At 45.1% G+C, this 26,032-nt stretch overlaps 13 non-coding genes and 4 pseudogenes across 13 annotated transcripts; all 17 read right to left on the bottom strand.

Annotated features, from left to right (window-relative positions):
* Positions 1 to 703: 703 nt before the first annotated feature.
* On the bottom strand, positions 704 to 894 carry LOC141231369 (U2 spliceosomal RNA). Its single transcript, XR_012297780.1, has one exon. It is a non-coding gene; the product is annotated as a U2 spliceosomal RNA (small nuclear RNA).
* Positions 895 to 2,009: 1,115 nt separating this feature from the next.
* Positions 2,010 to 2,200, bottom strand: LOC141231080 (U2 spliceosomal RNA). Its single transcript, XR_012297493.1, has one exon. It is a non-coding gene; the product is annotated as a U2 spliceosomal RNA (small nuclear RNA).
* Positions 2,201 to 3,315: 1,115 nt separating this feature from the next.
* Positions 3,316 to 3,506, bottom strand: LOC141231078 (U2 spliceosomal RNA). The gene has a single exon (XR_012297492.1). It is a non-coding gene; the product is annotated as a U2 spliceosomal RNA (small nuclear RNA).
* Positions 3,507 to 4,621: 1,115 nt separating this feature from the next.
* On the bottom strand, positions 4,622 to 4,812 carry LOC141231077 (U2 spliceosomal RNA). The gene has a single exon (XR_012297491.1). It is a non-coding gene; the product is annotated as a U2 spliceosomal RNA (small nuclear RNA).
* Positions 4,813 to 5,927: 1,115 nt separating this feature from the next.
* On the bottom strand, positions 5,928 to 6,118 carry LOC141231076 (U2 spliceosomal RNA). The gene has a single exon (XR_012297490.1). It is a non-coding gene; the product is annotated as a U2 spliceosomal RNA (small nuclear RNA).
* A 1,115-nt stretch (positions 6,119 to 7,233) lies between these two features.
* Positions 7,234 to 7,427, bottom strand: LOC141231392 (U2 spliceosomal RNA). The gene has a single exon (XR_012297802.1). It is a non-coding gene; the product is annotated as a U2 spliceosomal RNA (small nuclear RNA).
* An 818-nt stretch (positions 7,428 to 8,245) lies between these two features.
* LOC141231481 (U2 spliceosomal RNA) lies at positions 8,246 to 8,339 on the bottom strand (annotated as a pseudogene).
* A 1,115-nt stretch (positions 8,340 to 9,454) lies between these two features.
* Positions 9,455 to 9,648, bottom strand: LOC141231390 (U2 spliceosomal RNA). Its single transcript, XR_012297801.1, has one exon. It is a non-coding gene; the product is annotated as a U2 spliceosomal RNA (small nuclear RNA).
* An 818-nt stretch (positions 9,649 to 10,466) lies between these two features.
* LOC141231479 (U2 spliceosomal RNA) lies at positions 10,467 to 10,560 on the bottom strand (annotated as a pseudogene).
* Positions 10,561 to 11,675: 1,115 nt separating this feature from the next.
* On the bottom strand, positions 11,676 to 11,856 carry LOC141231422 (U2 spliceosomal RNA; annotated as a pseudogene).
* A 6,192-nt stretch (positions 11,857 to 18,048) lies between these two features.
* On the bottom strand, positions 18,049 to 18,230 carry LOC141231382 (U2 spliceosomal RNA). The gene has a single exon (XR_012297793.1). It is a non-coding gene; the product is annotated as a U2 spliceosomal RNA (small nuclear RNA).
* A 523-nt stretch (positions 18,231 to 18,753) lies between these two features.
* Positions 18,754 to 18,869, bottom strand: LOC141231492 (U2 spliceosomal RNA; annotated as a pseudogene).
* Positions 18,870 to 19,984: 1,115 nt separating this feature from the next.
* Positions 19,985 to 20,175, bottom strand: LOC141231075 (U2 spliceosomal RNA). The gene has a single exon (XR_012297489.1). It is a non-coding gene; the product is annotated as a U2 spliceosomal RNA (small nuclear RNA).
* Positions 20,176 to 21,290: 1,115 nt separating this feature from the next.
* LOC141231073 (U2 spliceosomal RNA) lies at positions 21,291 to 21,481 on the bottom strand. Its single transcript, XR_012297487.1, has one exon. It is a non-coding gene; the product is annotated as a U2 spliceosomal RNA (small nuclear RNA).
* A 1,115-nt stretch (positions 21,482 to 22,596) lies between these two features.
* On the bottom strand, positions 22,597 to 22,787 carry LOC141231072 (U2 spliceosomal RNA). The gene has a single exon (XR_012297486.1). It is a non-coding gene; the product is annotated as a U2 spliceosomal RNA (small nuclear RNA).
* A 1,115-nt stretch (positions 22,788 to 23,902) lies between these two features.
* On the bottom strand, positions 23,903 to 24,093 carry LOC141231071 (U2 spliceosomal RNA). The gene has a single exon (XR_012297485.1). It is a non-coding gene; the product is annotated as a U2 spliceosomal RNA (small nuclear RNA).
* A 1,115-nt stretch (positions 24,094 to 25,208) lies between these two features.
* LOC141231313 (U2 spliceosomal RNA) lies at positions 25,209 to 25,399 on the bottom strand. Its single transcript, XR_012297725.1, has one exon. It is a non-coding gene; the product is annotated as a U2 spliceosomal RNA (small nuclear RNA).
* Positions 25,400 to 26,032: the final 633 nt, after the last annotated feature.

Below are 26,032 nucleotides of genomic sequence, written 5' to 3'. Positions count from 1 at the left end.
CACGCGCAGCCAGCGTTCCATTGCCACATTCCATCTACTGCAGGCAGGATACCTGGCTGGCTGAATGTCGCTGAGAAGCTCACAGAGACCGCCATAAGCAACAGTTTAACAGAATGCCACAGACTAATCAACCAAACTTTTTGGGTTGGGTTCTCTTTTATAGTCTGCAGGCATTAAATGAAAGAAGTCAGTGTTCCAGCAGAAGGAGACAACGTTTCAGAAAAGGCATTGTAGCAAACCAAAAAAGAAATTTTAAGCGCAGCAGAGTAACCAGCGCACATACCTGTTAGCTCAGGTGAGTTTAAAAGGCTGCTGTTGATAACAAGGGCATTTGCTAAATAGATGGTGTGTGTGCAACAATATACTGAAAGGTCAATTATATTGTGCAGCTTATCTCACCACCTGTAGTTATTTAGGTGAAAGCTCCAAAATGCTTGCCTAATATGTCTGTTTATCCAAAAGGAAGTAAAAAGGGAGAGCCAGAAAGATAGCATTGCATCACATTACATGGCAATGCAATGCACAGTTGCTGAAGTTGAACCAAAATGAGCTTGTAATCTGGCTTCTGCAACTTTGAACATGAAAAATCCAATGAGGAGAAGAAAAGCAAAGCCAAAGAGTCCATCCCCAAATCCGACAAACAAGCAAAATGAACAAAAAACATTGAATTCAATTCTTTCTGATTTTAGAAACTGCATTAAAGAAGGGGTGCACCGGTCCTGGAGATACTGCAATACTAGGTCAATGCGTGGAGTGGACAGAGCAAGCTCTTTTTCCATCTCCCTGTTCTAAAAATCCATTTAATATATGGTCCCCAGACAGGGGACGTATCAGATATTAAACTGATAAGAACAGATACTACACTTGATCTTAGCCAAAAGGCCGAGAAGCGATAACCAGAATTGGTTTCAAACTACGGAGCCACCCAAGGATCCTGAAAAGTCCATTTGTGGAGATGAGCTCCTGGACTCCCGTTAAGAAGACATGTTGTCAACCTGTAGATCCCTTACATGCCTGCACTTTTCGGCTTGCTGCTGCTGCAATCCACGCATTTTAGATCTGCATAACTCCACCTCTTTAAACACAGCACCTTCACCCCCTGCTGTTCCCACCCGCCTCAACACCGTTGGAAGGGAGGAGAACCAATTAAGGCGGGGGGTGGGGTGGAACGAGCAGCTGTCTACCCTTAGCAGGAGGGCTCCTGATTACATACCTCTCCTGCTGCTGCTGCTGCTGGCTGTCCAGCAGCAGACTGAAGGTGGCTGCTGCTGTGCACAGGTATATAAAGGCTCAGAGCCTATTATGACACGCGCAGCCAGCGTTCCATTGCCACATTCCATCTACTGCAGGCAGGATACCTGGCTGGCTGAATGTCGCTGAGAAGCTCACAGAGACCGCCATAAGCAACAGTTTAACAGAATGCCACAGACTAATCAACCAAACATTTTGGGTTGGGTTCTCTTTTATAGTCTGCAGGCATTAAATGAAAGAAGTCAGTGTTCCAGCAGAAGGAGACAACGTTTCAGAAAAGGCATTGTAGCAAACCAAAAAAGAAATTTTAAGTGCAGCAGAGTAACCAGCGCACATACCTGTTAGCTCAGGTGAGTTTAAAAGGCTGCTGTTGATAACAAGGGCATTTGCTAAATAGATGGTGTGTGTGCAACAATATACTGAAAGGTCAATTATATTGTGCAGCTTATCTCACCACCTGTAGTTATTTAGGTGAAAGCTCCAAAATGCTTGCCTAATATGTCTGTTTATCCAAAAGGAAGTAAAAAGGGAGAGCTAGAAAGATAGCATTGCATCACATTACATGGCAATGCAATGCACAGTTGCTGAAGTTGAACCAAAATGAGCTTGTAATCTGGCTTCTGCAACTTTGAACATGAAAAATCCAATGAGGAGAAGAAAAGCAAAGCCAAAGAGTCCATCCCCAAATCCGACAAACAAGCAAAATGAACAAAAAACATTGAATTCAATTCTTTCTGATTTTAGAAACTGCATTAAAGAAGGGGTGCACCGGTCCTGGAGATACTGCAATACCAGGTCAATGCGTGGAGTGGACAGAGCAAGCTCTTTTTCCATCTCCCTGTTCTAAAAATCCATTTAATATATGGTCCCCAGATAGGGGACGTATCAGATATTAAACTGATAAGAACAGATACTACACTTGATCTTAGCCAAAAGGCCGAGAAGCGATAACCAGAATTGGTTTCAAACTACGGAGCCACCCAAGGATCCTGAAAAGTCCATTTGTGGAGATGAGCTCCTGGACTCCCGTTAAGAAGACATGTTGTCAACCTCTAGATCCCTTACATGCCTGCACTTTTCGGCTTGCTGCTGCTGCAATCCACGCGTTTTAGATCTGCATAACTCCACCTCTTTAAACACAGCACCTTCACCCCCTGCTGTTCCCACCCGCCTCAACACCGTTGGAAGGGAGGAGAACCAATTAAGGCGGGGGGTGTGGTGGAACGAGCAGCTGTCTACCCTTAGCAGGAGGGCTCCTGATTACATACCTCTCCTGCTGCTGCTGCTGCTGGCTGTCCAGCAGCAAACTGAAGGTGGCTGCTGCTGTGCACAGGTATATAAAGGCTCAGAGCCTATTATGACACGCGCAGCCAGCGTTCCATTGCCACATTCCATCTACTGCAGGCAGGATACCTGGCTGGCTGAATGTCGCTGAGAAGCTCACAGAGACCGCCATAAGCAACAGTTTAACAGAATGCCACAGACTAATCAACCAAACTTTTTGGGTTGGGTTCTCTTTTATAGTCTGCAGGCATTAAATGAAAGAAGTCAGTGTTCCAGCAGAAGGAGACAACGTTTCAGAAAAGGCATTGTAGCAAACCAAAAAAGAAATTTTAAGCGCAGCAGAGTAACCAGCGCACATACCTGTTAGCTCAGGTGAGTTTAAAAGGCTGCTGTTGATAACAAGGGCATTTGCTAAATAGATGGTGTGTGTGCAACAATATACTGAAAGGTCAATTATATTGTGCAGCTTATCTCACCACCTGTAGTTATTTAGGTGAAAGCTCCAAAATGCTTGCCTAATATGTCTGTTTATCCAAAAGGAAGTAAAAAGGGAGAGCTAGAAAGATAGCATTGCATCACATTACATGGCAATGCAATGCACAGTTGCTGAAGTTGAACCAAAATGAGCTTGTAATCTGGCTTCTGCAACTTTGAACATGAAAAATCCAATGAGGAGAAGAAAAGCAAAGCCAAAGAGTCCATCCCCAAATCCGACAAACAAGCAAAATGAACAAAAAACATTGAATTCAATTCTTTCTGATTTTAGAAACTGCATTAAAGAAGGGGTGCACCGGTCCTGGAGATACTGCAATACCAGGTCAATGCGTGGAGTGGACAGAGCAAGCTCTTTTTCCATCTCCCTGTTCTAAAAATCCATTTAATATATGGTCCCCAGATAGGGGACGTATCAGATATTAAACTGATAAGAACAGATACTACACTTGATCTTAGCCAAAAGGCCGAGAAGCGATAACCAGAATTGGTTTCAAACTACGGAGCCACCCAAGGATCCTGAAAAGTCCATTTGTGGAGATGAGCTCCTGGACTCCCGTTAAGAAGACATGTTGTCAACCTCTAGATCCCTTACATGCCTGCACTTTTCGGCTTGCTGCTGCTGCAATCCACGCGTTTTAGATCTGCATAACTCCACCTCTTTAAACACAGCACCTTCACCCCCTGCTGTTCCCACCCGCCTCAACACCGTTGGAAGGGAGGAGAACCAATTAAGGCGGGGGGTGGGGTGGAACGAGCAGCTGTCTACCCTTAGCAGGAGGGCTCCTGATTACATACCTCTCCTGCTGCTGCTGCTGCTGGCTGTCCAGCAGCAGACTGAAGGTGGCTGCTGCTGTGCACAGGTATATAAAGGCTCAGAGCCTATTATGACACGCGCAGCCAGCGTTCCATTGCCACATTCCATCTACTGCAGGCAGGATACCTGGCTGGCTGAATGTCGCTGAGAAGCTCACAGAGACCGCCATAAGCAACAGTTTAACAGAATGCCACAGACTAATCAACCAAACTTTTTGGGTTGGGTTCTCTTTTATAGTCTGCAGGCATTAAATGAAAGAAGTCAGTGTTCCAGCAGAAGGAGACAACGTTTCAGAAAAGGCATTGTAGCAAACCAAAAAAGAAATTTTAAGCGCAGCAGAGTAACCAGCGCACATACCTGTTAGCTCAGGTGAGTTTAAAAGGCTGCTGTTGATAACAAGGGCATTTGCTAAATAGATGGTGTGTGTGCAACAATATACTGAAAGGTCAATTATATTGTGCAGCTTATCTCACCACCTGTAGTTATTTAGGTGAAAGCTCCAAAATGCTTGCCTAATATGTCTGTTTATCCAAAAGGAAGTAAAAAGGGAGAGCTAGAAAGATAGCATTGCATCACATTACATGGCAATGCAATGCACAGTTGCTGAAGTTGAACCAAAATGAGCTTGTAATCTGGCTTCTGCAACTTTGAACATGAAAAATCCAATGAGGAGAAGAAAAGCAAAGCCAAAGAGTCCATCCCCAAATCCGACAAACAAGCAAAATGAACAAAAAACATTGAATTCAATTCTTTCTGATTTTAGAAACTGCATTAAAGAAGGGGTGCACCGGTCCTGGAGATACTGCAATACCAGGTCAATGCGTGGAGTGGACAGAGCAAGCTCTTTTTCCATCTCCCTGTTCTAAAAATCCATTTAATATATGGTCCCCAGATAGGGGACGTATCAGATATTAAACTGATAAGAACAGATACTACACTTGATCTTAGCCAAAAGGCCGAGAAGCGATAACCAGAATTGGTTTCAAACTACGGAGCCACCCAAGGATCCTGAAAAGTCCATTTGTGGAGATGAGCTCCTGGACTCCCGTTAAGAAGACATGTTGTCAACCTCTAGATCCCTTACATGCCTGCACTTTTCGGCTTGCTGCTGCTGCAATCCACGCGTTTTAGATCTGCATAACTCCACCTCTTTAAACACAGCACCTTCACCCCCTGCTGTTCCCACCCGCCTCAACACCCTTGGAAGGGAGGAGAACCAATTAAGGCGGGGGGTGGGGTGGAACGAGCAGCTGTCTACCCTTAGCAGGAGGGCTCCTGATTACATACCTCTCCTGCTGCTGCTGCTGCTGGCTGTCCAGCAGCAGACTGAAGGTGGCTGCTGCTGTGCACAGGTATATAAAGGCTCAGAGCCTATTATGACACGCGCAGCCAGCGTTCCATTGCCACATTCCATCTACTGCAGGCAGGATACCTGGCTGGCTGAATGTCGCTGAGAAGCTCACAGAGACCGCCATAAGCAACAGTTTAACAGAATGCCACAGACTAATCAACCAAACTTTTTGGGTTGGGTTCTCTTTTATAGTCTGCAGGCATTAAATGAAAGAAGTCAGTGTTCCAGCAGAAGGAGACAACGTTTCAGAAAAGGCATTGTAGCAAACCAAAAAAGAAATTTTAAGCGCAGCAGAGTAACCAGCGCACATACCTGTTAGCTCAGGTGAGTTTAAAAGGCTGCTGTTGATAACAAGGGCATTTGCTAAATAGATGGTGTGTGTGCAACAATATACTGAAAGGTCAATTATATTGTGCAGCTTATCTCACCACCTGTAGTTATTTAGGTGAAAGCTCCAAAATGCTTGCCTAATATGTCTGTTTATCCAAAAGGAAGTAAAAAGGGAGAGCTAGAAAGATAGCATTGCATCACATTACATGGCAATGCAATGCACAGTTGCTGAAGTTGAACCAAAATGAGCTTGTAATCTGGCTTCTGCAACTTTGAACATGAAAAATCCAATGAGGAGAAGAAAAGCAAAGCCAAAGAGTCCATCCCCAAATCCGACAAACAAGCAAAATGAACAAAAAACATTGAATTCAATTCTTTCTGATTTTAGAAACTGCATTAAAGAAGGGGTGCACCGGTCCTGGAGATACTGCAATACCAGGTCAATGCGTGGAGTGGACAGAGCAAGCTCTTTTTCCATCTCCCTGTTCTAAAAATCCATTTAATATATGGTCCCCAGATAGGGGACGTATCAGATATTAAACTGATAAGAACAGATACTACACTTGATCTTAGCCAAAAGGCCGAGAAGCGATAACCAGAATTGGTTTCAAACTACGGAGCCACCCAAGGATCCTGAAAAGTCCATTTGTGGAGATGAGCTCCTGGACTCCCGTTAAGAAGACATGTTGTCAACCTGTAGATCCCTTACATGCCTGCACTTTTCGGCTTGCTGCTGCTGCAATCCACGCGTTTTAGATCTGCATAACTCCACCTCTTTAAACACAGCACCTTCACCCCCTGCTGTTCCCACCCGCCTCAACACCCTTGGAAGGGAGGAGAACCAATTAAGGCGGGGGGTGGGGTGGAACGAGCAGCTGTCTACCCTTAGCAGGAGGGCTCCTGATTACATACCTCTCCTGCTGCTGCTGCTGCTGGCTGTCCAGCAGCAGACTGAAGGTGGCTGCTGCTGTGCACAGGTATATAAAGGCTCAGAGCCTATTATGACACGCGCAGCCAGCGTTCCATTGCCACATTCCATCTACTGCAGGCAGGATACCTGGCTGGCTGAATGTCGCTGAGAAGCTCACAGAGACCGCCATAAGCAACAGTTTAACAGAATGCCACAGACTAATCAACCAAACTTTTTGGGTTGGGTTCTCTTTTATAGTCTGCAGGCATTAAATGAAAGAAGTCAGTGTTCCAGCAGAAGGAGACAACGTTTCAGAAAAGGCATTGTAGCAAACCAAAAAAGAAATTTTAAGCGCAGCAGAGTAACCAGCGCACATACCTGTTAGCTCAGGTGAGTTTAAAAGGCTGCTGTTGATAACAAGGGCATTTGCTAAATAGATGGTGTGTGTGCAACAATATACTGAAAGGTCAATTATATTGTGCAGCTTATCTCACCACCTGTAGTTATTTAGGTGAAAGCTCCAAAATGCTTGCCTAATATGTCTGTTTATCCAAAAGGAAGTAAAAAGGGAGAGCTAGAAAGATAGCATTGCATCACATTACATGGCAATGCAATGCACAGTTGCTGAAGTTGAACCAAAATGAGCTTGTAATCTGGCTTCTGCAACTTTGAACATGAAAAATCCAATGAGGAGAAGAAAAGCAAAGCCAAAGAGTCCATCCCCAAATCCGACAAACAAGCAAAATGAACAAAAAACATTGAATTCAATTCTTTCTGATTTTAGAAACTGCATTAAAGAAGGGGTGCACCGGTCCTGGAGATACTGCAATACCAGGTCAATGCGTGGAGTGGACAGAGCAAGCTCTTTTTCCATCTCCCTGTTCTAAAAATCCATTTAATATATGGTCCCCAGATAGGGGACGTATCAGATATTAAACTGATAAGAACAGATTTTTTTGATTGAATATATCTTTTATTAGCACAAAAAATAAGTTAACAGACAGTGTACAGTGCCGCAGCCCAGTACACACAGAATTCTACATCATATTTACATAGCATGAGGATACGACGCACTAACTAGACACATCACACCCCTATGCTACACAAAACACTCAATCTGAAAGAAAAAGCATGTCAATCAATACAGTACGACGAACCGTGATAAGGGATGGGGATTGGGAAAAAGGGGATGGGGAGGGGAAAATCACAGGCCCGAAGCTTTATTGAAAGACAAGACACATAAGGGGAGAGGGGGAGGAGGGGTTTAGTCCTCGTCCTCGTCCTCCGGACCGTCCATGATGGAATAGTCTCTGAGCAGGCTGTGGATCAGCCTGCGGCAGTCCTGGATGGACATCCTCTCCCTCCTCAAGATGAGCCGGTTCCTGGCGACCCAAACGGCATCCTTGAAGCAGTTCATAAGGCGCCAAGCCTCCTGGATGGCTCCGACGGTATGAACCCCAGGGAAGAGTCCGTAAAGCACAGAATGGTGCGATAGGCTCGCCCTGGGGACAGAGTTCCTCAGGTCGTCCTCAAGTGCAGTCAATAGGCGCTGTGCAAATCCGCAGTCCCAAAAAGTGTGCAAAGATGTTTCCTCCACGAAGGGGCACCTTGGGCAGTACCGGGTCTTGCACAGGTTCCGGGCATGCAAGAATGACCGGACGGGCAGTCCGCCCTGAATCGCCATCCACGACAAGTCCTTGTGCCCGTTGGTCAGCCTGTCAGACGACACATTTGTCCACACAGTCTCCAGCGTGTCCTGGTGAAGTCCTGTGATGTTCTCCACGTCATCCTTGGCTCTGATTAGCTTGTGGATAGTTTTGGGCTTCCACAAGTCGGGCTTGAGTCCCTCCAGTTGATAAGAACAGATACTACACTTGATCTTAGCCAAAAGGCCGAGAAGCGATAACCAGAATTGGTTTCAAACTACGGAGCCACCCAAGGATCCTGAAAAGTCCATTTGTGGAGATGAGCTCCTGGACTCCCGTTAAGAAGACATGTTGTCAACCTCTAGATCCCTTACATGCCTGCACTTTTCGGCTTGCTGCTGCTGCAATCCACGCGTTTTAGATCTGCATAACTCCACCTCTTTAAACACAGCACCTTCACCCCCTGCTGTTCCCACCCGCCTCAACACCGTTGGAAGGGAGGAGAACCAATTAAGGCGGGGGGTGGGGTGGAACGAGCAGCTGTCTACCCTTAGCAGGAGGGCTCCTGATTACATACCTCTCCTGCTGCTGCTGCTGCTGGCTGTCCAGCAGCAGACTGAAGGTGGCTGCTGCTGTGCACAGGTATATAAAGGCTCAGAGCCTATTATGACACGCGCAGCCAGCGTTCCATTGCCACATTCCATCTACTGCAGGCAGGATACCTGGCTGGCTGAATGTCGCTGAGAAGCTCACAGAGACCGCCATAAGCAACAGTTTAACAGAATGCCACAGACTAATCAACCAAACTTTTTGGGTTGGGTTCTCTTTTATAGTCTGCAGGCATTAAATGAAAGAAGTCAGTGTTCCAGCAGAAGGAGACAACGTTTCAGAAAAGGCATTGTAGCAAACCAAAAAAGAAATTTTAAGCGCAGCAGAGTAACCAGCGCACATACCTGTTAGCTCAGGTGAGTTTAAAAGGCTGCTGTTGATAACAAGGGCATTTGCTAAATAGATGGTGTGTGTGCAACAATATACTGAAAGGTCAATTATATTGTGCAGCTTATCTCACCACCTGTAGTTATTTAGGTGAAAGCTCCAAAATGCTTGCCTAATATGTCTGTTTATCCAAAAGGAAGTAAAAAGGGAGAGCTAGAAAGATAGCATTGCATCACATTACATGGCAATGCAATGCACAGTTGCTGAAGTTGAACCAAAATGAGCTTGTAATCTGGCTTCTGCAACTTTGAACATGAAAAATCCAATGAGGAGAAGAAAAGCAAAGCCAAAGAGTCCATCCCCAAATCCGACAAACAAGCAAAATGAACAAAAAACATTGAATTCAATTCTTTCTGATTTTAGAAACTGCATTAAAGAAGGGGTGCACCGGTCCTGGAGATACTGCAATACCAGGTCAATGCGTGGAGTGGACAGAGCAAGCTCTTTTTCCATCTCCCTGTTCTAAAAATCCATTTAATATATGGTCCCCAGATAGGGGACGTATCAGATATTAAACTGATAAGAACAGATTTTTTTGATTGAATATATCTTTTATTAGCACAAAAAATAAGTTAACAGACAGTGTACAGTGCCGCAGCCCAGTACACACAGAATTCTACATCATATTTACATAGCATGAGGATACGACGCACTAACTAGACACATCACACCCCTATGCTACACAAAACACTCAATCTGAAAGAAAAAGCATGTCAATCAATACAGTACGACGAACCGTGATAAGGGATGGGGATTGGGAAAAAGGGGATGGGGAGGGGAAAATCACAGGCCCGAAGCTTTATTGAAAGACAAGACACATAAGGGGAGAGGGGGAGGAGGGGTTTAGTCCTCGTCCTCGTCCTCCGGACCGTCCATGATGGAATAGTCTCTGAGCAGGCTGTGGATCAGCCTGCGGCAGTCCTGGATGGACATCCTCTCCCTCCTCAAGATGAGCCGGTTCCTGGCGACCCAAACGGCATCCTTGAAGCAGTTCATAAGGCGCCAAGCCTCCTGGATGGCTCCGACGGTATGAACCCCAGGGAAGAGTCCGTAAAGCACAGAATGGTGCGATAGGCTCGCCCTGGGGACAGAGTTCCTCAGGTCGTCCTCAAGTGCAGTCAATAGGCGCTGTGCAAATCCGCAGTCCCAAAAAGTGTGCAAAGATGTTTCCTCCACGAAGGGGCACCTTGGGCAGTACCGGGTCTTGCACAGATTCCGGGCATGCAAGAATGACCGGACGGGCAGTCCGCCCTGAATCGCCATCCACGACAAGTTCTTGTGCCCGTTGGTCAGCCTGTCAGATGACACATTTGTCCACACAGTCTCCAGCGTGTCCTGGTGAAGTCCTGTGATGTTCTCCACGTCATCCTTGGCTCTGATTAGCTTGTGGATAGTTTTGGGCTTCCACAAGTCGGGCTTGAGTCCCTCCAGTTGATAAGAACAGATACTACACTTGATCTTAGCCAAAAGGCCGAGAAGCGATAACCAGAATTGGTTTCAAACTACGGAGCCACCCAAGGATCCTGAAAAGTCCATTTGTGGAGATGAGCTCCTGGACTCCCGTTAAGAAGACATGTTGTCAACCTCTAGATCCCTTACATGCCTGCACTTTTCGGCTTGCTGCTGCTGCAATCCACGCGTTTTAGATCTGCATAACTCCACCTCTTTAAACACAGCACCTTCACCCCCTGCTGTTCCCACCCGCCTCAACACCGTTGGAAGGGAGGAGAACCAATTAAGGCGGGGGGTGGGGTGGAACGAGCAGCTGTCTACCCTTAGCAGGAGGGCTCCTGATTACATACCTCTCCTGCTGCTGCTGCTGCTGGCTGTCCAGCAGCAGACTGAAGGTGGCTGCTGCTGTGCACAGGTATATAAAGGCTCAGAGCCTATTATGACACGCGCAGCCAGCGTTCCATTGCCACATTCCATCTACTGCAGGCAGGATACCTGGCTGGCTGAATGTCGCTGAGAAGCTCACAGAGACCGCCATAAGCAACAGTTTAACAGAATGCCACAGACTAATCAACCAAACTTTTTGGGTTGGGTTCTCTTTTATAGTCTGCAGGCATTAAATGAAAGAAGTCAGTGTTCCAGCAGAAGGAGACAACGTTTCAGAAAAGGCATTGTAGCAAACCAAAAAAGAAATTTTAAGCGCAGCAGAGTAACCAGCGCACATACCTGTTAGCTCAGGTGAGTTTAAAAGGCTGCTGTTGATAACAAGGGCATTTGCTAAATAGATGGTGTGTGTGCAACAATATACTGAAAGGTCAATTATATTGTGCAGCTTATCTCACCACCTGTAGTTATTTAGGTGAAAGCTCCAAAATGCTTGCCTAATATGTCTGTTTATCCAAAAGGAAGTAAAAAGGGAGAGCTAGAAAGATAGCATTGCATCACATTACATGGCAATGCAATGCACAGTTGCTGAAGTTGAACCAAAATGAGCTTGTAATCTGGCTTCTGCAACTTTGAACATGAAAAATCCAATGAGGAGAAGAAAAGCAAAGCCAAAGAGTCCATCCCCAAATCCGACAAACAAGCAAAATGAACAAAAAACATTGAATTCAATTCTTTCTGATTTTAGAAACTGCATTAAAGAAGGGGTGCACCGGTCCTGGAGATACTGCAATACCAGGTCAATGCGTGGAGTGGACAGAGCAAGCTCTTTTTCCATCTCCCTGTTCTAAAAATCCATTTAATATATGGTCCCCAGATAGGGGACGTATCAGATATTAAACTGATAAGAACAGATTTTTTTTTTTTTTTAACCAAATCAGATAGGCCGGAGCATAAGTTCAATCAAATCGACTTACAAAAGCCTTTCATTGACACTTAGCCTTTCATCACACTTGGTATATAATCAAAAATAAAACCAAACCTTATCATCAGGTACATTATACACTACTAATTAAACTTTACCAAAAACCTCCACTTTTTAAACTTCCAGATCCCTTCAGCATCTATAATACTTCCACGTTCCTGATCCCAGAGGTATATTACATACATACGTGACAGAATCAATCTCAAACATTCATTAACTGACATTTTCTTCCTTTTAAAAACTAACAAATTCCTCGCATCCCACAAACTTTCAATTACACACACCACCAACAACCATAAAATCCTATCCTTAATTCTACTACATGCACCCATCCCAAACATAGCAAGTTTCCAATTAACATACTTTACACCCACCAATTCCTTGCAAAGTCCCCCTATACCCTTCCATACATCATATGCAAAATCACAATCCCATACCATATGTCTAACATGCTCTCTCAAACCACATCCATCCCTCGGGCATACCTCAGATTTAACTAAATCCTTCTTCTTTTGCACATCTCTAACAGGCAAAATGTCATGCAATATCATCCAAGCGATATCTCTCTGTCTGTTAGTCACACCATCTATACTTAATTTTCTCCACATCTCGGTTACTTCCTCCCCTCTCAACCCATTGATATTACATACCACCTCACGCTCACGCACCATCCTAATGACTTTCTTCTTTTGCCTAAAATCACTCATGTTAACGGACAACAAATCATACTTCCTTACAAATTTCTCAACACAACCATACCATACAGGACACTTAAAAGCAACAGGCACTCTAGCATCCCTTTTGACCCACTTTAAGCCATAAAGCATCCATCCAGCCGAATACTTCATCATATAAGCACACTTATTACTTTTCCCTAGAACCACCACCACCATTTTCACGTAACTAATCCCTAAAAAGAAATCAATATTTGGAAAATCCAAACCACCATTTACACATAACTTATAGACATATTCCCGTTTCAATTTCTCCATGCGACTTCCCCAAAGAAAATTAAAGATGAATTTCTCAGTTTTCCTAATTTTCTTAAAAGCAGCAGGATATACATTCGCAACAAACAACAAAATAGGCAAAATAACCGCCTTAATAATCAGAACTTTCCCAGTCAGAGTTAGTTCTCTCATTCGCCAAAAATTCAACTTGCGCACCACTCTCACCCCACAATCTTCCCAACTCTCATTTCCTTTCAAATCATCATTAAACTTAATCCCAAGCACCTTTATTGCACCATCCTCACACCTCACACCATCCATCCGTACATTCCTCTCACCAAAACATTTAAAGGAACTCTTAGTCCAATTGACCTTAAAAGCTGAGACACTACAAAACAAACTTAATATCAACCTTGCCCTACTTATCGCAGCCATATTCCCACTCACAATCACTACATCATCCATGTAACCTAGAATTCTCACATCCTTTCCATTACTCCTAGGAATAATCACACCTCTCATAACCTTATCCTTCCTAACCATACACATCAACACTTCAATCACACTAATAAACAAAAAAGGGGACATAGGGCACCCCTGACGCACTCCTGATTTAATTCTCACTTTCTCACTCAACCACCCATTCACCAAAAATTCACTTGAAACATTACAATACAAACTCCTAACACAGTTTACAAAATTCCTGGAATAACCCATCTTAGACAAAACCTTAAACATAAAGCTATGTGACACACGGTCAAAAGCTTTTTCAAAATCAACCGAAAACAACAAACATTTCTGCTTACGACTCATACAATCCCCAATCACATCACGCAACAACATCAAATTTTCAGTCATACTTCTCCCAGGCACTGCACACACTTGATCTTCATCCACCACACCGCCAATCACTTCCCGCATCCGGCTAGCCAACAATTTACTAAACACCTTATAGTCTGCATTCAAAAGGGTGATTGGCCTCCAATTCCCCAAATCCTTTTTATCACCTTTCTTATGAACCAAAACCACCACCCCATCTCTCATAGATTCACTCAACATATTCTCCGTGAACATATACTGGCACACCTCCAATAAGTCATTTCCCATCGTGTCCCATTCCTTAACATATAACTCCACGGGCAGTCCATCCTTCCCAGGTGTTTTATTCTTACTCGCAGACATCACCACTTTTTTAACTTCATCCAACACAATTACATCATCCAATATTTCACGTTCATCCTCACCCAAACAACCTTCTAAACACCCCAAAGCATCAGTCAACATCCTATCATCAACCCATTTTTCCCCATACAACTCCTAATAAAACAACACCACCTCCTGCATCACATCCTTCCCACTCACACACACCCCATCACCATTCACCACCTCATCCATATCTACTTTCTTCCCAAAAACTTTTTTGAAAAAAAACCTTGTGCATTTCTCATTTTTCTCCAAATGTTCAATCTTAGAACGGTAAATAATTTCTTTCCCTTTACCCTCAATATATTTCTTAATCTCTTCTTTCACTTGACACATCAAAACATCCACATCCACTCCAATCATCCTTAACTTCCTCAGCCACTCCAGTCTAGAGCTTAAATCATTAAATTTTGCTCTATTCATTGCTGCTTTCCTCCTGCCCCTTTTTCTAAAGAAAAAAACAATCTCACTCTTCATCCAGTCCCACCACTCAAGCACATTCCTGAAATCACTTTTTTTATCCCTCCACCTAACATACATTCGCCTAAAATCACGCATGATCCTATTATCTTCCAGCAAACGCACATTAAGTTTCCACACGCCACCACCATATACAAAGGAAATCTTACCTTCTAGACGTGCCCTCAAACACACATGGTCAGAGAAGGGAACATCTTCCTGCTGGAAATTCCTACAAATAACATTTTGTGAAGAAAAGAAGATACGGTCTATTCTAGACTCTATGCCTCCCCTGTCGGCCTTATAGGTCGCAGGAGGTGGATTACCTAAAAAAACTTCCGCAGCATCCTGTAAGGAAAAATCCGCCACAAGACTCTTGAGTCTTTTACCTGTAACATCCATCTTATCCCCCTCCGTCACACAATTGAAATCTCCAACAAAAATTATTGGCATTTTGCCAGATAAAAAAAAACATAATTTCTCAAAAATTTCCAGCCTCTCCCCTTTATCTATTGGTGCATACATATTTACCACCCTAACCCTCCACCCCCTACAATTTAACTTACATATTACACACCTCCCCGCCTCCACCACCATGTAACTTTCTATCTTAACACTATAACCCTTCACCAAAACACCTACCCCACAATTTTTATTACATACAGAACCAGACCACACACTTTGACCTAAAGGCCATGCATTTTCACTTAAGGGATCGGAGATCCCACACTCCTGGACACAGTATACGTCCGCATCCAAGTTGCTCAAGTAGTCCAAAATTGCCACTCTTCTCGACTCAGATTTAATCAGCCTAACATTTAGCGACAAGATGCTGAGAGCAACTTGGGCACCCATCTATTAATTTGATGTGGCAGGTCACGACAACATGCCCACCTGTACATCATCCTAACCCTTCTGGGGGTAGGACGCTGGACGTGCAGATATCGTAGTTTGTGCCTTCCCCCAAAAAAGACACATCTTGGGGATCGGATGCAGTAGGGTACACCCGGGCTGGACTCACACTGCAGTCACTTAAAGGGGAAAAGGATGGTTCAGTTTTCTTCTTTTTCTTCACTGAAGCGCCTCCATCTTCATCTGAACTATAATCCCGCCGCTGGGGGTCAAAGTCCCCCTGACCTCCCTCCTCCTCAAGGTCAGAAACGACATCGCTCCAGGCCACATGCGGTGTTCTGGTCAGATCAGACTCCTCTTCCCCCTGCAATGTAACCATCATGTCTGGAATTTCAGCCTCCAGATCCTCCACCGGGGCCACTTCCATGCCTATACGATCATCAGTTATTGTCTCAGACTCACTGACATCTGAAGCCACAGACGCGGCCCTCTGCACCGGTGGCTCAGGTGCCAGCTCCATATTTCCTCTTACATTCACACGAACCAGTTCTGGAAAAGCAACCCGAGCCTCCTCCTCATCCAGGAAAGCCAGAGTAGATATCGGAGCAGTCGGAGTTGGAGCAGTCGGAGTTGGAGCTGTGGGTGCAGGAGATTCATTTCTTCTCCTTCCCCTTCCCGCTGCCCCTGCATATGAAGCAGGATGGAATATACAGTCTCTGAAGGCATGCCCCTTCTCTCCGCAGAGATTACAGACTATTTAATTTTTGCAATTATTGGAAGAATGACCCACCTCATTGCACTTCCTGCAAATAATCTGTCTGATGTCGCATGCTTCCTGAGTATGGCCATACCTCCTACAATGACGACAAAACCTGGGCGCATTGGGGAAGAACAGGTAACCCCGCTCACTCCCAATGGAAAAATTTGATGGAGGATAATGTATACCCCCTGGTTCATCAGGACTTTCCCGGAACTTGACCATGAAACGATATTTACCGGTCCATAGTTCCTCCTCATTCATGACTTTTACTGCCACCTTGGTAATATAGCAGTGCCTATTTAGAAAGGCATAAATCAAAGCCAAGTCCACATGTGGGTTGTACATGAAAACAGTCAGAGGTACCTCTTTGGAGCAATACAAGATGACAAAAGTCAGCCCATCCAAATATTGATTGTCCAGATTCTTTTTCAAACAATCATAGAAATTGTTGCAAACAGCCATAGAAGTAAATACAAGATTATACTTGCTTTTGAATTGCTGGAGGCACAAGATTTCTTCCTTCTTCACTTCAAGGAGTCCAAACAAAATCTCCTTCACCACGAAGCTGAGGGTAAAGATTCCTTCTTTGCCTTCTTCCACATCAATCTGGATTCCAAACTTCACTCGAGCCTCACCGGGCCCAGCGTATCGAATGCGTCCCATTATCGCTAGTCGTGTCTACTGGCCAACTCCTTATAGCAGCAAGTGGCTTAAGCCATAAAATGGCGATGCCACAGGGCCAAGAGTTAACGCACAGACAGCCAAATGACTAGACCCATTACAGATCTGAGCCAAAAGGCCGAGAAGCGATAACCAGAATTGGTTTCAAACTACGGAGCCACCCAAGGATCCTGAAAAGTCCATTTGTGGAGATGAGCTCCTGGACTCCCATTAAGAAGACATGTTGTCAACCTCTAGATCCCTTACATGCCTGCACTTTTCGGCTTGCTGCTGCTGCAATCCACGCGTTTTAGATCTGCATAACTCCACCTCTTTAAACACAGCACCTTCACCCCCTGCTGTTCCCACCCGCCTCAACACCGTTGGAAGGGAGGAGAACCAATTAAGGCGGGGGGTGGGGTGGAACGAGCAGCTGTCTACCCTTAGCAGGAGGGCTCCTGATTACATACCTCTCCTGCTGCTGCTGCTGCTGGCTGTCCAGCAGCAGACTGAAGGTGGCTGCTGCTGTGCACAGGTATATAAAGGCTCAGAGCCTATTATGACACGCGCAGCCAGCGTTCCATTGCCACATTCCATCTACTGCAGGCAGGATACCTGGCTGGCTGAATGTCGCTGAGAAGCTCACAGAGACCGCCATAAGCAACAGTTTAACAGAATGCCACAGACTAATCAACCAAACTTTTTGGGTTGGGTTCTCTTTTATAGTCTGCAGGCATTAAATGAAAGAAGTCAGTGTTCCAGCAGAAGGAGACAACGTTTCAGAAAAGGCATTGTAGCAAACCAAAAAAGAAATTTTAAGCGCAGCAGAGTAACCAGCGCACATACCTGTTAGCTCAGGTGAGTTTAAAAGGCTGCTGTTGATAACAAGGGCATTTGCTAAATAGATGGTGTGTGTGCAACAATATACTGAAAGGTCAATTATATTGTGCAGCTTATCTCACCACCTGTAGTTATTTAGGTGAAAGCTCCAAAATGCTTGCCTAATATGTCTGTTTATCCAAAAGGAAGTAAAAAGGGAGAGCTAGAAAGATAGCATTGCATCACATTACATGGCAATGCAATGCACAGTTGCTGAAGTTGAACCAAAATGAGCTTGTAATCTGGCTTCTGCAACTTTGAACATGAAAAATCCAATGAGGAGAAGAAAAGCAAAGCCAAAGAGTCCATCCCCAAATCCGACAAACAAGCAAAATGAACAAAAAACATTGAATTCAATTCTTTCTGATTTTAGAAACTGCATTAAAGAAGGGGTGCACCGGTCCTGGAGATACTGCAATACCAGGTCAATGCGTGGAGTGGACAGAGCAAGCTCTTTTTCCATCTCCCTGTTCTAAAAATCCATTTAATATATGGTCCCCAGATAGGGGACGTATCAGATATTAAACTGATAAGAACAGATTTTTTGATTGAAGCTGCATCCAAGGCACTGAAAAATGTGACCGAAGTCACACCAAAACAGCACACGAGGCGAGGATTCATGTGGACCCTTCCCGGAGGAGAGGGTCCCCAATAAACCATCCCCATCCCTCCGAGCCAGAAGGCCACAGCGAGGGTCAGGGATCTCCGATGCTCTCCCTAGCCGAAGCCGGAGAAGAGCCGTTTTCGTGCTCCCGCTTCCATCTAGGCTGCCACCCTAGTGGAGCTGGAGCCTGTGTTGGTTTCTCAGCCCAAAGCTGACCGGACCTCCGACCGGGTTTATAAAAATTCCCCTTCCTAGCCCGGAGGCCAGGAATAGGGGGGGTTGCTCAGAAAGTATGATTGGCAAAGGTGCGGCGTGCTACGAAGCCAAGTCTTTCTGGGGTTCCCAGTCCCAGTAAGCTTGGACTCCCACCAGGGCGCCTACTCCTGGGGCACATTGCTCCAAAGCCCTCACACTTACCCAGCCTAGTGACTTCGATCCTGGAGGGCCATGTTTTCCATCAGATAACTCTATGAGCCACCTGGCGTACTAACAAGTGCACCAAACCAGTGTGTAATATGCATCAATTTACTAGGGCAGCCCAAGGACAAAACTGCCTTTTCAAAAGATACTACACTTGATCTTAGCCAAAAGGCCGAGAAGCGATAACCAGAATTGGTTTCAAACTACGGAGCCACCCAAGGATCCTGAAAAGTCCATTTGTGGAGATGAGCTCCTGGACTCCCGTTAAGAAGACATGTTGTCAACCTCTAGATCCCTTACATGCCTGCACTTTTCGGCTTGCTGCTGCTGCAATCCACGCGTTTTAGATCTGCATAACTCCACCTCTTTAAACACAGCACCTTCACCCCCTGCTGTTCCCACCCGCCTCAACACCGTTGGAAGGGAGGAGAACCAATTAAGGCGGGGGGTGGGGTGGAACGAGCAGCTGTCTACCCTTAGCAGGAGGGCTCCTGATTACATACCTCTCCTGCTGCTGCTGCTGCTGGCTGTCCATCAGCAGACTGAAGGTGGCTGCTGCTGTGCACAGGTATATAAAGGCTCAGAGCCTATTATGACACGCGCAGCCAGCGTTCCATTGCCACATTCCATCTACTGCAGGCAGGATACCTGGCTGGCTGAATGTCGCTGAGAAGCTCACAGAGACCGCCATAAGCAACAGTTTAACAGAATGCCACAGACTAATCAACCAAACTTTTTGGGTTGGGTTCTCTTTTATAGTCTGCAGGCATTAAATGAAAGAAGTCAGTGTTCCAGCAGAAGGAGACAACGTTTCAGAAAAGGCATTGTAGCAAACCAAAAAAGAAATTTTAAGCGCAGCAGAGTAACCAGCGCACATACCTGTTAGCTCAGGTGAGTTTAAAAGGCTGCTGTTGATAACAAGGGCATTTGCTGAATAGATGGTGTGTGTGCAACAATATACTGAAAGGTCAATTATATTGTGCAGCTTATCTCACCACCTGTAGTTATTTAGGTGAAAGCTCCAAAATGCTTGCCTAATATGTCTGTTTATCCAAAAGGAAGTAAAAAGGGAGAGCTAGAAAGATAGCATTGCATCACATTACATGGCAATGCAATGCACAGTTGCTGAAGTTGAACCAAAATGAGCTTGTAATCTGGCTTCTGCAACTTTGAACATGAAAAATCCAATGAGGAGAAGAAAAGCAAAGCCAAAGAGTCCATCCCCAAATCCGACAAACAAGCAAAATGAACAAAAAACATTGAATTCAATTCTTTCTGATTTTAGAAACTGCATTAAAGAAGGGGTGCACCGGTCCTGGAGATACTGCAATACCAGGTCAATGCGTGGAGTGGACAGAGCAAGCTCTTTTTCCATCTCCCTGTTCTAAAAATCCATTTAATATATGGTCCCCAGATAGGGGACGTATCAGATATTAAACTGATAAGAACAGATACTACACTTGATCTTAGCCAAAAGGCCGAGAAGCGATAACCAGAATTGGTTTCAAACTACGGAGCCACCCAAGGATCCTGAAAAGTCCATTTGTGGAGATGAGCTCCTGGACTCCCGTTAAGAAGACATGTTGTCAACCTCTAGATCCCTTACATGCCTGCACTTTTCGGCTTGCTGCTGCTGCAATCCACGCGTTTTAGATCTGCATAACTCCACCTCTTTAAACACAGCACCTTCACCCCCTGCTGTTCCCACCCGCCTCAACACCGTTGGAAGGGAGGAGAACCAATTAAGGCGGGGGGTGGGGTGGAACGAGCAGCTGTCTACCCTTAGCAGGAGGGCTCCTGATTACATACCTCTCCTGCTGCTGCTGCTGCTGGCTGTCCAGCAGCAGACTGAAGGTGGCTGCTGCTGTGCACAGGTATATAAAGGCTCAGAGCCTATTATGACATGCGCAGCCAGCGTTCCATTGCCACATTCCATCTACTGCAGGCAGGATACCTGGCTGGCTGAATGTCGCTGAGAAGCTCACAGAGACCGCCATAAGCAACAGTTTAACAGAATGCCACAGACTAATCAACCAAACTTTTTGGGTTGGGTTCTCTTTTATAGTCTGCAGGCATTAAATGAAAGAAGTCAGTGTTCCAGCAGAAGGAGACAACGTTTCAGAAAAGGCATTGTAGCAAACCAAAAAAGAAATTTTAAGCGCAGCAGAGTAACCAGCGCACATACCTGTTAGCTCAGGTGAGTTTAAAAGGCTGCTGTTGATAACAAGGGCATTTGCTAAATAGATGGTGTGTGTGCAACAATATACTGAAAGGTCAATTATATTGTGCAGCTTATCTCACCACCTGTAGTTATTTAGGTGAAAGCTCCAAAATGCTTGCCTAATATGTCTGTTTATCCAAAAGGAAGTAAAAAGGGAGAGCTAGAAAGATAGCATTGCATCACATTACATGGCAATGCAATGCACAGTTGCTGAAGTTGAACCAAAATGAGCTTGTAATCTGGCTTCTGCAACTTTGAACATGAAAAATCCAATGAGGAGAAGAAAAGCAAAGCCAAAGAGTCCATCCCAAAATCCGACAAACAAGCAAAATGAACAAAAAACATTGAATTCAATTCTTTCTGATTTTAGAAACTGCATTAAAGAAGGGGTGCACCGGTCCTGGAGATACTGCAATACCAGGTCAATGCGTGGAGTGGACAGAGCAAGCTCTTTTTCCATCTCCCTGTTCTAAAAATCCATTTAATATATGGTCCCCAGATAGGGGACGTATCAGATATTAAACTGATAAGAACAGATACTACACTTGATCTTAGCCAAAAGGCCGAGAAGCGATAACCAGAATTGGTTTCAAACTACGGAGCCACCCAAGGATCCTGAAAAGTCCATTTGTGGAGATGAGCTCCTGGACTCCCGTTAAGAAGACATGTTGTCAACCTCTAGATCCCTTACATGCCTGCACTTTTCGGCTTGCTGCTGCTGCAATCCACGCGTTTTAGATCTGCATAACTCCACCTCTTTAAACACAGCACCTTCACCCCCTGCTGTTCCCACCCGCCTCAACACCGTTGGAAGGGAGGAGAACCAATTAAGGCGGGGGGTGGGGTGGAACGAGCAGCTGTCTACCCTTAGCAGGAGGGCTCCTGATTACATACCTCTCCTGCTGCTGCTGCTGCTGGCTGTCCAGCAGCAGACTGAAGGTGGCTGCTGCTGTGCACAGGTATATAAAGGCTCAGAGCCTATTATGACACGCGCAGCCAGCGTTCCATTGCCACATTCCATCTACTGCAGGCAGGATACCTGGCTGGCTGAATGTCGCTGAGAAGCTCACAGAGACCGCCATAAGCAACAGTTTAACAGAATGCCACAGACTAATCAACCAAACTTTTTGGGTTGGGTTCTCTTTTATAGTCTGCAGGCATTAAATGAAAGAAGTCAGTGTTCCAGCAGAAGGAGACAACGTTTCAGAAAAGGCATTGTAGCAAACCAAAAAAGAAATTTTAAGCGCAGCAGAGTAACCAGCGCACATACCTGTTAGCTCAGGTGAGTTTAAAAGGCTGCTGTTGATAACAAGGGCATTTGCTAAATAGATGGTGTGTGTGCAACAATATACTGAAAGGTCAATTATATTGTGCAGCTTATCTCACCACCTGTAGTTATTTAGGTGAAAGCTCCAAAATGCTTGCCTAATATGTCTGTTTATCCAAAAGGAAGTAAAAAGGGAGAGCTAGAAAGATAGCATTGCATCACATTACATGGCAATGCAATGCACAGTTGCTGAAGTTGAACCAAAATGAGCTTGTAATCTGGCTTCTGCAACTTTGAACATGAAAAATCCAATGAGGAGAAGAAAAGCAAAGCCAAAGAGTCCATCCCAAAATCCGACAAACAAGCAAAATGAACAAAAAACATTGAATTCAATTCTTTCTGATTTTAGAAACTGCATTAAAGAAGGGGTGCACCGGTCCTGGAGATACTGCAATACCAGGTCAATGCGTGGAGTGGACAGAGCAAGCTCTTTTTCCATCTCCCTGTTCTAAAAATCCATTTAATATATGGTCCCCAGATAGGGGACGTATCAGATATTAAACTGATAAGAACAGATACTACACTTGATCTTAGCCAAAAGGCCGAGAAGCGATAACCAGAATTGGTTTCAAACTACGGAGCCACCCAAGGATCCTGAAAAGTCCATTTGTGGAGATGAGCTCCTGGACTCCCGTTAAGAAGACATGTTGTCAACCTCTAGATCCCTTACATGCCTGCACTTTTCGGCTTGCTGCTGCTGCAATCCACGCGTTTTAGATCTGCATAACTCCACCTCTTTAAACACAGCACCTTCACCCCCTGCTGTTCCCACCCGCCTCAACACCGTTGGAAGGGAGGAGAACCAATTAAGGCGGGGGGTGGGGTGGAACGAGCAGCTGTCTACCCTTAGCAGGAGGGCTCCTGATTACATACCTCTCCTGCTGCTGCTGCTGCTGGCTGTCCAGCAGCAGACTGAAGGTGGCTGCTGCTGTGCACAGGTATATAAAGGCTCAGAGCCTATTATGACACGCGCAGCCAGCGTTCCATTGCCACATTCCATCTACTGCAGGCAGGATACCTGGCTGGCTGAATGTCGCTGAGAAGCTCACAGAGACCGCCATAAGCAACAGTTTAACAGAATGCCACAGACTAATCAACCAAACTTTTTGGGTTGGGTTCTCTTTTATAGTCTGCAGGCATTAAATGAAAGAAGTCAGTGTTCCAGCAGAAGGAGACAACGTTTCAGAAAAGGCATTGTAGCAAACCAAAAAAGAAATTTTAAGCGCAGCAGAGTAACCAGCGCACATACCTGTTAGCTCAGGTGAGTTTAAAAGGCTGCTGTTGATAACAAGGGCATTTGCTAAATAGATGGTGTGTGTGCAACAATATACTGAAAGGTCAATTATATTGTGCAGCTTATCTCACCACCTGTAGTTATTTAGGTGAAAGCTCCAAAATGCTTGCCTAATATGTCTGTTTATCCAAAAGGAAGTAAAAAGGGAGAGCTAGAAAGATAGCATTGCATCACATTACATGGCAATGCAATGCACAGTTGCTGAAGTTGAACCAAAATGAGCTTGTAATCTGGCTTCTGCAACTTTGAACATGAAAAATCCAATGAGGAGAAGAAAAGCAAAGCCAAAGAGTCCATCCCCAAATCCGACAAACAAGCAAAATGAACAAAAAACATTGAATTCAATTCTTTCTGATTTTAGAAACTGCATTAAAGAAGGGGTGCACCGGTCCTGGAGATACTGCAATACCAGGTCAATGCGTGGAGTGGACAGAGCAAGCTCTTTTTCCATCTCCCTGTTCTAAAAATCCATTTAATATATGGTCCCCAGATAGGGGACGTATCAGATATTAAACTGATAAGAACAGATACTACACTTGATCTTAGCCAAAAGGCCGAGAAGCGATAACCAGAATTGGTTTCAAACTACGGAGCCACCCAAGGATCCTGAAAAGTCCATTTGTGGAGATGAGCTCCTGGACTCCCGTTAAGAGGACATGTTGTCAACCTCTAGATCCCTTACATGCCTGCACTTTTCGGCTTGCTGCTGCTGCAATCCACGCGTTTTAGATCTGCATAACTCCACCTCTTTAAACACAGCACCTTCACCCCCTGCTGTTCCCACCCGCCTCAACACCGTTGGAAGGGAGGAGAACCAATTAAGGCGGGGGGTGGGGTGGAACGAGCAGCTGTCTACCCTTAGCAGGAGGGCTCCTGATTACATACCTCTCCTGCTGCTGCTGCTGCTGGCTGTCCAGCAGCAGACTGAAGGTGGCTGCTGCTGTGCACAGGTATATAAAGGCTCAGAGCCTATTATGACACGCGCAGCCAGCGTTCCATTGCCACATTCCATCTACTGCAGGCAGGATACCTGGCTGGCTGAATGTCGCTGAGAAGCTCACAGAGACCGCCATAAGCAACAGTTTAACAGAATGCCACAGACTAATCAACCAAACTTTTTGGGTTGGGTTCTCTTTTATAGTCTGCAGGCATTAAATGAAAGAAGTCAGTGTTCCAGCAGAAGGAGACAACGTTTCAGAAAAGGCATTGTAGCAAACCAAAAAAGAAATTTTAAGCGCAGCAGAGTAACCAGCGCACATACCTGTTAGCTCAGGTGAGTTTAAAAGGCTGCTGTTGATAACAAGGGCATTTGCTAAATAGATGGTGTGTGTGCAACAATATACTGAAAGGTCAATTATATTGTGCAGCTTATCTCACCACCTGTAGTTATTTAGGTGAAAGCTCCAAAATGCTTGCCTAATATGTCTGTTTATCCAAAAGGAAGTAAAAAGGGAGAGCTAGAAAGATAGCATTGCATCACATTACATGGCAATGCAATGCACAGTTGCTGAAGTTGAACCAAAATGAGCTTGTAATCTGGCTTCTGCAACTTTGAACATGAAAAATCCAATGAGGAGAAGAAAAGCAAAGCCAAAGAGTCCATCCCCAAATCCGACAAACAAGCAAAATGAACAAAAAACATTGAATTCAATTCTTTCTGATTTTAGAAACTGCATTAAAGAAGGGGTGCACCGGTCCTGGAGATACTGCAATACCAGGTCAATGCGTGGAGTGGACAGAGCAAGCTCTTTTTCCATCTCCCTGTTCTAAAAATCCATTTAATATATGGTCCCCAGATAGGGGATGTATCAGATATTAAACTGATAAGAACAGATACTACACTTGATCTTAGCCAAAAGGCCGAGAAGCGATAACCAGAATTGGTTTCAAACTACGGAGCCACCCAAGGATTCTGAAAAGTCCATTTGTGGAGATGAGCTCCTGGACTCCCGTTAAGAAGACATGTTGTCAACCTCTAGATCCCTTACATGCCTGCACTTTTCGGCTTGCTGCTGCTGCAATCCACGCGTTTTAGATCTGCATAACTCCACCTCTTTAAACACAGCACCTTCACCCCCTGCTGTTCCCACCCGCCTCAACACCGTTGGAAGGGAGGAGAACCAATTAAGGCGGGTGGTGGGGTGGAACGAGCAGCTGTCTACCCTTAGCAGGAGGGCTCCTGATTACATACCTCTCCTGCTGCTGCTGCTGCTGGCTGTCCAGCAGCAGACTGAAGGTGGCTGCTGCTGTGCACAGGTATATAAAGGCTCAGAGCCTATTATGACACGCGCAGCCAGCGTTCCATTGCCACATTCCATCTACTGCAGGCAGGATACCTGGCTGGCTGAATGTCGCTGAGAAGCTCACAGAGACCGCCATAAGCAACAGTTTAACAGAATGCCACAGACTAATCAACCAAACTTTTTGGGTTGGGTTCTCTTTTATAGTCTGCAGGCATTAAATGAAAGAAGTCAGTGTTCCAGCAGAAGGAGACAACGTTTCAGA

Source organism: Phyllobates terribilis, unplaced genomic scaffold, assembly GCF_046119375.1.
Source record: "Phyllobates terribilis strain yellow unplaced genomic scaffold, ASM4611937v1 Scaffold_505__1_contigs__length_1300667, whole genome shotgun sequence".
In the NCBI taxonomy this organism is placed as follows: domain Eukaryota; kingdom Metazoa; phylum Chordata; class Amphibia; order Anura; family Dendrobatidae; genus Phyllobates; species Phyllobates terribilis.
This window is presented reverse-complemented; position numbering and strand designations above follow the sequence as displayed.